The sequence below is a fragment of the Nycticebus coucang genome, chromosome 6 (genome assembly GCF_027406575.1).
Source record: "Nycticebus coucang isolate mNycCou1 chromosome 6, mNycCou1.pri, whole genome shotgun sequence".
Lineage (NCBI taxonomy): Eukaryota > Metazoa > Chordata > Mammalia > Primates > Lorisidae > Nycticebus > Nycticebus coucang.
In genome coordinates this window covers 111,750,890-111,765,671 of record NC_069785.1, presented here as the reverse complement: position 1 = coordinate 111,765,671, position 14,782 = coordinate 111,750,890, and the positions used below count along the sequence as shown (strand labels likewise).

The window sequence follows — 14,782 nt, the reverse complement described above, 5'->3', positions numbered from 1 at the left end:
ATGAATCAGTGACTACACAGGCCCTATGGTAGGCAGCATGGGCACAGAGATAAATAGAACATATTGATACAGGGGTCCCCCCTTCAGGGCTGGACAGGAACTCCCATTTTCTAGGCCTGAGCAGACTATTTTTCTCCAAACCACACTCTCTGAAATACAAGAAAGGGAGGAGAAAAGCAGCCTGGCCGGTATTTCCTGTAGGGAGGCCCCTCTGAAGTATGAAGTAGACACCCTGCTGCCTGTCAGGAGCTGCAGGGACGGGATTCATTTGTTAATGCACTCCCTCTCTAATCAGCACGGGGAGGTATTTTCTGTCTGCCAGCTCCTGACCAAGTGTGATTTTTACTCCCAAGACCTCCCTGTTTACAGGCTATATATAACCCCCTAGACCAGTAGTTCTCAACCTTCCTAATGCTGCGACCCTTTAATACAGTTCCTCATGTTGTGGTGACTCCCGGAGGAAAGGCAGGCAAACAAGTAACTTCAAGCAGCAGAAATCGGTTCAGAGTACAGCTGTGGGGACAGGAAATAGTTTGGAGAGGTCAAAGAAAGCACTACAGAGACAGATGAACTGGATTTTAAAGGATGGATAAGAAGGAATGTGTTAATCTGAGAAAAGCAAAGGGCCTTCACGACAGAGAAACAGTGTTTTTTTTTTTTTTATTTCCGAGACAGAGTCTCACTATGTCACCCTCCGTAGAGTGCTCTGGTGTCACAGCTCACAGCAACCTCCAACTCCTGGGCTTAAACGGTTCTCCTGTCTCAGCCTCCCACGTGGGACTACAGGCTCCACCACAACGCCCGGCTGTTTTTTGCTGCAGTTGTCATTGTTGTTTAGCAGGCCTGGGTGGGGTTCGACCCACCAGCCTTGGTGCATGTGGCCGGCACCCTAACTACTGAGCTACAGATGCCAAGCATATTTTTTAAATAATTAATTTGACTTTGTTAAGCACCTACTATGTGTTAGGTGGTGTAACAGATAGAAAAGGAAAGGGCCCTTGTGGCAGCCCCACCCCCTGCAGAGTCCTCTTCTTGTACTGTTCCATGGCCCTGTGCGCCTCTGCAGCTGTGTGGGTAAAGGCCACAGAGCAACTGGTGAGCCTCTTCTTGATCCAGGAGAAAAGGGTGCTGGCTGTTTTTGTGCTGAGGAGGGTTTGTGTTGCTCAGTGTTTTCATCAAAGGCCCACAGCTGTTACAGGAGAACATCTTGGAAATGTAATCTGAGTGCCCCAAGGCACCACCTGGGCCTCGCTGTCTGTCACAGGTCAGAATTTGACTGAGGATGTCTTTGGCTGAACACCCCTTGCATGGGTCAAATAATAACAGTGGTATCCAAGGGAAATAACAAAGTAATAAACGTAAGAATGAGATCAAGCCTGGAAGAAGTCATAAATCAGCACATATTATACAGAGCTTTCATGGAGAAATTAGTAGAAAGAGATACAGCGTTATGCAGAGGTGAGAAATAAAGTATTAAAAGGGTTGTTTCCTGGTAAAACTGGAATTTCCACTTTCAGCACATTTTTGACTGATTCTTGTCTAACTGGGCTCTGTTTACTTACCTAAGTCCCTTCTTCCACTAACTGACTGAAGGGACTGGCATTAGGTATTTTATTTTATTTTATTATTTATTTTTTGAGACGGAGTCTCACTTGGTCACTCTTGGTAGAGTGCCGTAGCATCACAGCTCATAGCAACCTCCAGCTCTTGGGCTTAAGCAATCTTTTGCCTTAGCCTCCCGAGTAGCTGGGACTACAGGTGTACCCACAATGCCTGGCTACTTTTTTTTTTTTTTTTTGAGACAGAGCCTCAAGCCATTGCCCTGGGTAGAGTGCGGTGGCATCACAGCTCACAGCAACCTCCAACTCCTGGGCTCAAGTGATTCTCTTGCCTCAGTCTCCCAAATAGTTGGGACTATAGATGCCTGCCACAATGCCTGGCTATTTTTTGGTTGTAGTTGTCATTGTTGTTTGGCAGGCCTGGGCTGGATTCGAACCCACTAGCTCTGGTGTATGTGGCTGGCGCCTTAGCTGCTTGAGCTACAGGTGCCGAGCCAGCTACTTTTTTAGAGACAGTTCTCCAATCTTGCTTAGACTGGTCTCACACACCTGAGCTCAAGTGATCTACCAGCCTTGGCCTCCCAGAGTGCTAGGATTACAGGTATGAGCCACCGCACCCAGTCCCAATTTGTTTTCCTTAATTATGTTGGTTATATTTTTAGTTTTTAGTTTTTTTAGAGACAGAATCTTGCTTTGTGGCTCAAGCTGGAGTGCAGTGGTATGATCTTAGCTTACTGTAGCCTCAAACTCCTAGGCTCAGGCAATCCTTCTGCCTAAGCTTCCTAAATAGCTGGGACTATAGGGACATACCACTATGCCAAGCTAATTAAAAAAAAAATTTTTTTTTAAGAGATGGAGTCTTGGCTTGGCGCCTGTGGCTAAAGTGCCTAAGGCACCAGCCACATACACCTGAGCTGGTGGGTTTGAATCCAGCCTGGGCCCGCCAAACAACAATGACAGCTGCAACCAAAAATTAGCCTGGCGTTGTGGCGGGCACCTGTAGTTCCAGCTACTTGGGAGGTGGAGACAAGAGAATCACTTGAGCCCAGGAGTCGGAGGTTGCTGTGAGCTGTGATGCCACAGCAGTCTACCCAGGGTGACAGCTTGAGGCTCTGTCTCAAAACAAAAAAGAGATGGAGTCTTCCTATGTTGCCCAGCTGGTCTCAAACTCCTGGCTATAAGCAATTCTTGCACCTTGACCTCCCAAAGTGCTGACATTACAGGTGTAAGCCACCCCGCCTAGTCCAAACAATTTCTTTAGAACCCCTCAACAAATTCTCCTTATTTTAGCCACCCATCCTTTTTCCCCACTGCCTCCAGTTTGAACAGTATAATTCAGGTTGGCTCTGGGCTTTTCCTGTTGCCAGTTTAGGAGTCAGCTTCCATAGCTTTGCTAAATCAGTTACACCAGTCTTTTTGCTTTACAGCTTCCAAAATTTCTTTGCTGCTTTTTCCTTTCGGTTCTCCTTTCCTTATGGCTTTATGCCTTATAAATAAATAAATAAATAAATAAATAAATCCCTCTGCTGTCACTTTAGTATGATCTTGAGAGCAATAAAAAGTTAGAAATAGGCATAGTGTGGAGGCTCATGCCTATAATTCTAGCACTTTGGGAGGCTGAGGTAGGAGGATTGCTTGGGACCAGGAGTGTGTGACCAGCCTGAACAAAAGCGATAACTTATCTCTAGTAAAAATACAAAAATTGGTCAGGTGTTGTGGCTGATATGTGGCACACACCTGTAGTTCCAGCTACTAGGGAAGCTGAGGCAGGAGGATTGTTTGAGCCCAGGAGTTTGAGGTTGCAGTGAACTAAGACGATACCACTGCATTCTACCCAACGGCGACAGAGCAAGACTCTCTCTCAAAAAATATAAATAAATAAATAATAAAATAAAATAATATATATTACATTAACCCCAAAACCCAGAAGTCCAGAAAACTTTTGAGTTACAGATAAAGAAATACTTATCTATTATTGAATCTCAACATCCATTAAAGCTAGGAAATTAGCAAGCAGATAGCATAAGAGTTCAGATTATAGACCCTGGAATCAAATCTGAGATTGAACCCCTTGCTGTTGTTTGGTAGGTTTCTGACCTTTTGGTATTTACCTAACCTTTTTCAGCCTTGATATTTTTGATGTGTATAACAGAGATAATAATACAGTAGAAACTCCATAATTAACCACCTTCCTACATTGACCACCTCCTTAAATTGACCTAATTTTCATAGAGTGGATGTATACCACATGTATGTATAAATACAGTAGGCCTGGTTCCTTATGGTGACCACCTCTGTATGTTGGCCGGTTTTTACACTCAACCTATAGGGTTCTACTGTATGTCAACTTGAGTGGTCAACTTACCGTGTTCTACTGTATATCTAATTTGGGTATGTATGAACTTTAAGTACATATATATTATGGGCTTCTTGTATTGCCTACATTCTAGGACATAGTAGATATTCAATAAGTTGAGCTAACTTAGATACCCATAAAAAAAAAAAAAACAGCCAGTGAAGGAAGCCACAGTAAACAGCTTCATCACACTGAGTACCCATTGCGTACCAGGCACTGTGCTAGACACGGGTGTGTAATGGAGAACGGAATGTGAAGAAGGAACTTGAAGCACTTTAGAGTCTGGTGAGAGAGAAAACAATATATAAGCACAAGTTATATATAACTGAGATTTGTGTTAAATGCTATAAAAGAAAATAACAGAATGCCATGGGAGGGAATAACAAGGGGAATTAATAATCTCTTAATGAGCGCAATGACTGCATATGCCAGATCCAGACTACTATCAAAGTGCATCAACAAAACGCACATGCCTTTTCACCATTCAGAGTAAATTAATATTAACTTGTAACATACAGGTCAAAAAGGTTATAGGTATGAACTTGCTGGCAAGTCTTTTAGCTCCTCTTGGCATTTTCTCATCCATAAAATGGCGGTTGGGAAAATAATCTCTCAACTCACAGTGCCTACAAGTCTTGTAAATTTAAGATGGTAAGAATGTTGTAAACAAAGTTATTAAGAAAGAGAACACACTTTCCCCCCCTTAGTCCCATTATATAGGTTTACTGAATTTAATTTTTTTAAGTAAAATATAAACATTGTTTAGAAGTAATAAAACCAGAAGAGAAACATCCTTTCTCCCTCACTGGCCTATTCACAGAGATAACCCCTAACTCAGGCCTTCTTCTCCAGCCGGCCTCTCTTCACTGGTTCTGAGTATGTGGCATTATGCTGTCAGATAAGAAAAGCATAAATATATACAAGACTGGAAGATAAGTGACAAAATATTAATAATTACATTACATTATTACATTATTTATTAATAATGGTTAACATCGCTATTTTCTGCTTAATTTTTCCTTCCTAAGAGTTTTCTCTTTTTCCACATTTGCACATATTAATTACTTTTAGTATAAAAAAGTTAACTTTAGCTCGGCGCCTGTGGCTCAAGCAGCTAAGGCGCCAGCCATATACACCTGAGCTGGCGGGTTCAAATCCAGCCCGGGCCTGCCAAACGACAATGATGGCTGCAACCAAAAAAATAGCTGGGCATTGTGGCGGGCATCTGTAGTCCCAGCTACTTGGGAGGCGGAGGCAAGAGAATTGCTTGAGCCCAGGAGTTGGAGGTTGCTGTGAGCTGTGATGCCACAGCACTCTACCCAGGGTGACAGCTTGAGGCTCTGTCTCAAAAAAGAAAAGTTAATTTTATTTAAGTAAAAAGTTGCAATGAATAATAACAAAAGCACTTTATCTCTGTCTAATTTTTAAAGTGAGAAGAAAGCTATCTATTTTATTAAAAATATTGTGTTGAGAGAGATAGTTCTAGTTAGTAATTATATTTTGCTGCAACCAAATTGTGAAAATTTATTCTGTTGCTTTTTTAATGGTTTTCTCTCTCTCTCTCTCTTTTTTATTGTTAAATCATAGCTGTGTACATTAGTGCAATGAAGGGGTACAACGTGCTGGTTTCATATACAATCTGAAATATTCTCATCAAACTATTCAACGTAGCCTTCATGGCATTTTCTTAGTTATCGTATGTCGACATTTGTATTCTGCCTTTAGTAAGTTTTGCCTGTACCCATTCTAAGATGCACCGTAGGTGTGGTCTTACCCATTACCCTCTCTCCACCCTAACCTCCCCACTCCCTTCCCCTTCCTTGGCCCTTTCCCCATAGTCTTGTGCTATAGTTGGGTTATAGCCTTCATGTGAAAGCTATAATTTAGCTTCATAGTAGGGCTGAGTACATTGGATACTTTTTCTTCCATTCCTGAGATACTTTGCTAAGAAGAATATGTTCCAGCTCCATCCATGTAAACATGAAAGAGGTAAAGTCTCCATCTTTCTTTAAGGCTGCATAATATTCCATGGTATACATGTACCACAATTTGCTAGTCCATTCCTGGGTCGATGGGCACTTGGGCTTCTTCCATGACTTAGCAATTATGAATTGGGCTGCAATAAACATTCTAGTACAGATGTCTTTGTTATATTGTGATTTTTGGTCTTTTGGGTGTAAACCTAGTAAAGGAATTAAAGGATCGAATGGCAGGTCTATTTTAGATCTCTAAGTATTCTCCAAACATCCTTCCAGAAGGAACATATTAGTGTGCATTCCCACCAGCAGTGTAGAAGTGTTCCCTTTTCTCCACATCCACGCCAACATCTCTGGTTTTGGGATTTTGTTATGTGGGCTACTCTTACTGGGGTTAGGTGATATCTCAAAGTAGTTTTGATTTGCATTTCTCTGATGATTAAGAATGATGAGCTTTTTTTCATGTGTTTGTAGATCATGCGTCTGTCTTCTTTAGAGAAGTTTCTCTTCAAGTACCTTGGCCACCCTGAGATGGGATCATGTGTTCTTTTCTTGCTAATAAGTTTGAGTTCTCTGTGGATTCTGGTTATTAGACCTTTATCGGAGGTTTAACCTGCAAATATTTTCTCCCATTCTGAGGGCTGTCTGCTTACTTTACTTAACTATGTTCTTGGCTGTGCAGAAGCTTTTTAGTTTGATCAGGTCCCAGTAGTATATTTTTGATACTGCTTTAATTGCCTGGGGAGTCCTTCTCATAAAATAAAATGTGAGAGCAAGGTCATGTTTCAATTTCTGATAACCAGGTGTAATATTCATAAAAAGAAGTTCTGCCATTTATCAGCAAGGTATTGCTTTCTGTAAAGAGTACAGGGGCAGATTTTTTTGCATAGAAAAATCTCTGTAACATCTTTCAGTAATCAGTAGAATTGAGGATTAACAATCCACTTTGGAAGAGGGATGGTAGCTCTCCATCCATGTCTAATATTTTTCTTCTTTTTAATTTGGTTTTATTACCTTTTGTGAATTATAAGAAAATCAGTAGGAGATTATCTATCTATCTCTATCTGTTTCCCCATTATTATGATCCCTTTTGGATTTCACTATAATCAAATTATATTGGCATTATTCTAGTTCCTTGAGAAGTTCAGGTAGAGTTTCATAAGGTCATATTGTTGATGAAACTTTAAGGGACTGAAAATATCCCATGAGTGATGTAGATTGTATCAATGCCCAGGTGCCATAGTGAATTGTAATGTAGACCAAGCATTACACATTATGGGGTGAACACATAATATTTATTACTCTTTCTCAAATATTTGTAGATGCTATAGGATTTAATATCATGTAAATTTATTTAAAACTATTAAATTATTTTGTCAGTATTCATTTTGTTTATAAGACTTGGAATCATTTATGAAGTAAAATGAGCACTTGATCTAGAATCTGCGTGTTTGGATGACCATAAACATTGCTTTCATTTATAAAAGGCAGGATTCCATTCTGGGTTGACCATTTAACTTGCTGTGTGGCTTACTTCTCTTTCTTCATTTAAATAAGCCTGTAATGCCAGCACTTTGGGAGGCTGAGCTGGGAGGATCACTTGAGATCAGGAGTTTGAGACCGGCCCGAGAAACATAGGAAGACCCCATTTCCAATAAAAATTTTTTTTTAATTAGCTGGGCATAATGGTGCACACCTGTACTTCTACTTATATGGGAGGCTGAGGCAGGATAGCTTGAGCCCAGAAGCTGAGGTTGCAGTGAGCTGGGTTTGTGCCATTGCACTACAGCCTGGGTGACAGAGTAGTCTCTGTCTCACACAAACAAACAAAAAAATAGAGATAGTAATGCAAACTCCCTTTATTCCTATAGGAATGTTTAGTCTCAAGTGCTTTGAAGAAACCATGTACTTTGAAAACATTAAACATCACTATGAGGACAACTATTATCACAATTATTCACATAATGATATGAAGCATAATAAAAGAGTTGAAAAAAAATCCATCTACCCTGAAACTTCAGAGCTGGGATTGGAAACAGAGCAGTCAATGTCTTCATGAAATCAGGAGTTCAGCATGCCATAGTCATGATGAGGATAGATAATTATTGGGTTGTCTTTAACTTAGGGCAAGGAGCTATTTTCTTCATTCTCAAATAAAAGCTTTGCTCTGTGTTTAAACAGCAGCTGAAATAATTTAAACTATCATGGGAACCTACTTTTGTCGAGGCCTAGTAGCTGAAACAGAGGTTCTGCATGAAACTGGCACTTGAACCTGTGTAATATACAGTGGCTGTAATGGGCCACCTGAATAGCTGGGAATCCCAAGGCAAGATTGTAGTATATGATTTGGATTGATTCCAGTTAACTTATGAGACAAAATCAAGTAACTTTGACTCTGCCCTACATGCAGGCCAAATATAGGAGGAACCATTCACTGAAGATGAGCTCTCAAACAAAAACAACACAAGGGAACTCAGTGTCATGAAGAACAGTCAATAGAATCTATAAATAAGAACATTCACAGCCAAGGGAAGAGAGATAACAGAATAATCTAGAAGGGTCTTGGAGTTTAAAACTTTAGAAATAAAACCCAGGCCTGGTGGGGTGGCTCACGCCTGTAATCTCAGCACTCTGGGCGGGTGGAGGCAGGTGGATTGCCTAAGCTCACAAGTTGGAGACCAGCCTGAGCTAGAGTGAGACTCCATTTCTAAAAATAGCTGGGCATTGTTGTGGCACCTATAGTCCCAGCTATTTGGGTGGCTGAGGCAAGAGAATCACTTGAGCCCAAGAGTTTGAGTTTGCTGTGAGCTATGACACCACAGCACTTTACCGCGGGCAAAAAAGTGAGACTCTGTCTCGAAAAGAAAAAAGAAAAAGAAGAAATAAAACCCAACAAACTCGGCAGAGGACCTTTTCTTTGAAGCTGTCCCTGAAGTGACAGCAGAGAGAAACGGGTATACCAGAAACCCAGGCCTGGAGATTGATCCTGCAGGAGAAAGGGGTTCATCATGGCAGTGACCTAAAGCGATTCCTGTATAAAAAGTTACCAAGTGTCGAAGGACTCCATGCTACTGTTGTGTCTGATAGAGATGGAGAACCTGTTTTATTAGAGTACCCGATGGTAATGCTCCAGAACATGCTTTGAGACCTGGTTTCTTATCTACTTTTGCCCTTGCAACAGACCAAGGAAGCAAACTTGCCCTTTCAAAAAATAAAAGTATCATCTGTTACTATACCACTTACCAGGTGGTTCAATTTAATTGGTTACCTCTGGTGGTAAGTTTCATAGCCAGCAGTAATGCCAATACGGGACTAATTGTCAGCCTAGAAAAGGAACTTGCTCCATTATTTGAAGAATTGAGACAAGTTGTGGAAGTTTCTTAATCTGACAGTGGTTTCAATGTGTACTTTATGTTCATTATAGCAACATAATATCAATCCAACAGGCTTTAGATCATAGTAATACTTTCATTCGTGTGCTCCAGAAAGGGCCCCCTTTTCCACCTTATACTTAAAGAAAGCTCTTAAAGTGTAATTTATAGACAGATTGATTGTGATATTTTCTTGTATAGGGTCTTTTCTTATTTAGTGAGATCTGAGGGTACCACAAAAATGGTTCTGTCTATCACAGCTCCTATGGAGTTACGGTCCCAGATATGGATGAGATTCTATTCAGTGAGTCAGAATCAAAATGGTGCGTTGATCCACTTGAGCCAGTAAGTACTCCCTGCAGTACAGTATGCCCACCCCTGCGGAATGGAGCAGACTCTTTTATTGTGAATAATGATAAGGACATATTTTTCTTCAGATTATGTTTTGGTGAATATTACTAATTGATTTGATTATTCTCAAAGAGTGCTACTCTGTAGTGAAAATGAAAATTATAGCTAATGGTTTTCCCCCAATTCTGCTTTCTATAACCAGTGTTTTAATGTTCATGTATTCTTTATAAAATTTAAATAATGATTTGTTACTGAATTCTGTTTCCAATATCAGTATGTTTGTCAACATGATAGTATAGCCACTTTTTTCATACATGAGTATAAATAAAATAGTATTTAAGAAAAAAAAACAAAACAGGAGGCTGAGGCAAGAGAATTGCCTAAGCCCAGGAGTTAGAGGTTGCTGTGAGCTGTGTGACGCCACGGCACTCTACCAAGGGCGATAAAGTGAGACCCTGTCTCTACAAAAAAACAAAAAACAAAAACAAACCCACTAAACCTCTAAAAGGAAAGATTATCATCCAGAAAACAAAACTAGGGGTTTATGAAATCAGAAGATAGATGCAAATAAGAAGAAGAGCTACTACTGGAATTCTTGAAAGTAAAATATAATCACAAAATTAAAAAATATAATGGGTGGGCTAAAGAGAAGAAATCTCCCAGGATGCAAAGGCAAGGAAACACGAAAAAGACATAGAATTTGAGAAATAAGAAAGATAGAATGAAATGCAAGGCCTTAAAAATCAGTTAAAATCTTAGAAGTCACTGGCAAGAAAGGAAAGATTATCACAATGCCAATGATCCAGATTCACGGCAAACCCCTCAGCCACAGTGGAGGGACCTAAACAACGGGGTTCCTGCCTCAAAGTACCCAGGGAAAATAAGTGTGAATGAAATTTGATACTCAGAAAAACTACCACTGAAGAGAAAAGCCAAAAGTAAGCACATTTACAGGTATATGAGGAGACTAACAGGGTGTTGTATCCACAAACTCTTAATGAACGAACAATCGAAAAATGAGCTTCAGCAAGAAGAAAGGTGAATTCAGAAGGAGGAAGTGGAATTCAAGAATCCTGGATGTGACAATAAATCAGGAAAATATCTTGGGAAGTGTTGACTGTACACATGATAACAATTTTTAAAAGAACAGAAATAGAATATATAGCTTCCAAATGAAGAAGAAGAAAAAAGAAAAAATGAACAATAACAAAACTAACTTTGTAAGACCATGCAGGAAAGAGGAAAAAAAGGTAAAGAATAATGTAGTAAATAGAAAATGGAATATGTTAGAAATATTTCAAAACAATCTAATAAAATAAATAGGTTGAACCTACCAATTTGAATACAGATGTTTAAATTGAATTTGTAAAATTTAAATTTATGCAGTGTGTAGAGATACATATAAAGCTAAATTACATAGAAATGTTAAAAATAAAGGAATTTGAAAGTTATTAGGTAAATACTAATCAAAAAACAGCTAGTTCATTATAACATCCCCCCCACTTTTGTGTGTTTAAAATTTTATTATGAAAGATTTTAAAAGAGGGAAGTGTAATAATAGATAAGAGAAAAATTGAAAGTCTAGGGGAATACAGTGCAAAGTGATACTAATACAATTACAAATATGTTAAATGGAAAATTTTCTAATATTATAAGTTGCCAGAATTGACTCATAAGAAGTAGAAAACCTAATAAATAGGACCTATAACCATGAAAAATTATGAAATCAGTAGTTTAAACTTTCCACTTACATTCTAGAAAGGTTACCAGGCTCATGCAGTTTAATGCGAACTCTCAAAAAAAAAAAAAAAAAAAGAGAGAGAGAGGAAATACCCCTGAACAACACAGGTTTGAACTGTGCAGGTTTGTTTATTTATTTATTTATTTATTTAGAGACAGAGTCTCACTATGTTGCCTTCGGTAGAGTGCCGTAGCATCACAGCTCACAGCAACCTCAAACTCTTGGGCTTAAGTGATTCTCTTATCTCAGCCTCCCAAGTAGCTGGGACTATAGACGCCCACCACAATACCCGGCTTTTTTTTGGTTGTAGTTGTCATTGTTGTTTGGCAGGCTTGGGCTGGGTTCAACCCACCAGCTCTGGTGTGTGTGGCTAGTGCACCAGCCGCCGAGTTACAGGTGCTGAGCCTGAACTGGCAGGTTTATTTATATCTGAATTTTCTTTCGCCTGTACCACCCCTAAGACTGGAAGACCAACACTTCCTCTTCTTTCTCCTGCAAACCCTATTCAACATGAAGACAATTTATGAAGACCCACTTAAAACACTTAATGAAGAGTAGATATATTTTCCCTTCCTTATAATTCTCTGTTTTTTTTACCAGAAAATTTTGGTTTTATTTTTCAATCAAATACGTTACTTTATTTGAGCTGCTTCACTTTCATAGATTTGTTTCCAGAAAACTACATAACATAAAGCATACAGTCCCCTAAATCATTTAAAAATGCTCTCTTCACTTAACTTTCTTATAATTTTCCCAATATAATTTTCTTTTCTCTGGTATATTTCATTGTAACAGTACAGTATATAATATGTATAAAATACAAAATATATGTTGATCAACTGTTTATGTTAGGAGTAAGGCTTCCAGTAAACAATAGGCTATTAGTAGTTAAGTTTTAGGGGATTCAAAAGTTAGAGGTGAATTTTTGTCTGCATAGGGGTTTAGTGTCCCCCACCCCCTCATTATCCAAGGGTCAACTATACCTATTTTACACAAATTGTTTCAGAGACGAGAAAGGGAAATCTACCTATTAAGCCAGCCTAATCTGGGTGCAAGATCTAAAAGGGTAAATTATGGGAACTGGATTATGCACCATACTCATAACAGCTGTTTTATCTGGGTAGGTAAGAAGGAGCACGGAACTGCGAATGGTCATTCAGTGGCACTTCAGCTTTATTTATAATATTTTAATTCTTTTATTAAGAATGACGTGAGTCAGGGCCCAGTGCGGTGGCTAGCTCTCTGGGAAGCCAAGGCAGGAGGATCACTTAGGTTTAGAGTTTGAGGCCAGCCTGAGCAAGTGCGACACCCATCTCTTCTAAAAAATAGAAAAATAAGCCAGGTGTGGTGGCAGGTACCTATAGTCACAGCTACACTGGAGCCTGAGGCAGGAGGATCCTCTGAGCCTAGGAGTTTGAGGTTGCTGTGAGCTAGTCTGAGACCAGGGCACTGTAGCCTGGGAAACAGAGTGAGACTCTGTCTGAAGAAAAACAACAACAACAAAAAAGACATGAAGCAATATGATAAAAACTATAATTATTAATTTTGTATGGCAGAAATCGTTTATGTTTTACTTTTCTAATTTTTTAAATTTTCTCAAAAATATATCTGAAGCAAGTTACATTGCTTGCCACTCAACTTCAACAGCCCAGAAAACCACCCCTTTACAACTATCATGAGCCACCTACTGAACAGCTGTCACACTTGCTCAGTGGTAGGAAGCCTAGAACATACTATTCTTAGGTCAAGAGATCCTGAGTAGTTCAAGTCACTCTAGCTCTTGTAAACATCACCATCTTTTCTGAGCATAAACTGATGAAAGATGAGAACATTTTACTTTTAAAACATTTATTTACTCCCCCGAATTGAACAGTTATTAATTAATCATTGTGCATTCGCACATGTATTTATCCAACAAACTTATATGGGGTGCCTCCTACATACTGTGTGCTACATGACGAGGCACCAAGTCTACAGGGGGGAGAGATAAATCCCTATTCTCAAGGAAAGGAGTTGCACAAGAAGGTCAGCGGTGACGGTGTGGTGAAATCAGTACTGTGTGGGGCTGCATAGATCTCTGGGGTCCATCTCTCCTCGCCTACAGGATCAGAGAATGTGACACTTGAATTAGATACTATTGTTAATGATGAAACAGTGATGTTGTGAGCCACTGAGGGAAGGAAGGGGGATGTTCCAGTCGTAGGGAATGGCATGAGCAAACATTGAGACTAAGTCTGGGAAACTGAAAGTTTGCAGTTGCTGGAGAGGAGGGCAGTGAGTTCAGACGCGAGATCATCAGAGGATCATACCCTGAAAATTTGAACTTAATCTGGGAACTACAAGAAATCACTGAACTAAGGAACAGTGTGCTTTCTATATGGAGTGCAGAGAAACTGGTTTCTACTCTGATCTTAACTGAACGGTTATCGGTGGAAACCACACCATGCTGCGCTTTCTGTGCAGGATGCTGCCGCGCCAGACGTCAGCAGGAGTCTAAGGAGCATTTAGTGTGGTAGACCAAGACTTGTCAGCGATGTCTCCTGTACACGCAGAGAAGGCCTGATGGAAGTTGATTTGCTCTGGGATCTTAGGCACCTCCTGAGAATTCATCCTGAGAGAGAGAGTGATGTTATTCCTTCTAAGTGCTGCCTGGCTGAACGTCCCATGAATTCACGTCTGTACAGACTGGAGGGAGAGCAAGGAAAAGCATTCCTTTAGTGCTTGTGATGCTTAATCTGATGTGTCAGTTTGACTGGGCCAAGAGGTGACCAGATTAAACATTTCTGGTGTATCTGTGAGAGTGTTCCTGGGAGAGATCAGTGTTTCAATCAAGGACTGAATAAGAAATTGTCTTCACTGGTGTGGGTGTGGGCATGCATCATCCGATCCATTAAGGGAACAAAAAGTCAGAGGAAGGGTGAACTTGCTCTCTCTCCTTGATTTGGAATATTCATCTTCTTCTTCCCTCAGATGTTTGTGCTTGGCTCTTGGGTGGCCTTTTTTTTTCTCTGAGTCAGAGTCTCACTCTGATGCCCCAGGCTGGAGTATTGTGGGGTCAGCCTAGCTCACAGCAACCTCAAATTCCTGGGTTCAAGTGATCCTCCTGCCTCAGACTCCTGAATAGCAGGGATTACAGGTGCCTGCCACAACACTCAGATAATTTTTCTAGTTTTGGTAGACACTGGGTCTCACTCTTGCTCAGGCTGATCTCTAATTCGTCAGCTAAAGCTATCATCCCACCTTGGCCTCCCAGAGTGCTAGAATTACAGATGTTAGCCACTGGGTCCAGCCTGGTTCTTGGGTCTTTGAACTCCAGGACTTACACCATTGATTCTCCTCCTTCTTAGGCCTTAGGACTCTGATTGAATCACACCACCAGCTTTTGTTCTCCAGTTTGCAGACAGCATATTGTGGGATGTCTCAGCCTT

At 40.2% G+C, this 14,782-nt stretch overlaps 1 pseudogene; it reads left to right on the top strand.

The window, feature by feature from the left end:
• Positions 1 to 1,044: 1,044 nt before the first annotated feature.
• LOC128588840 (ragulator complex protein LAMTOR3-like) lies at positions 1,045 to 9,275 on the top strand (annotated as a pseudogene).
• The last annotated feature ends 5,507 nt before the right edge of the window (positions 9,276 to 14,782 follow it).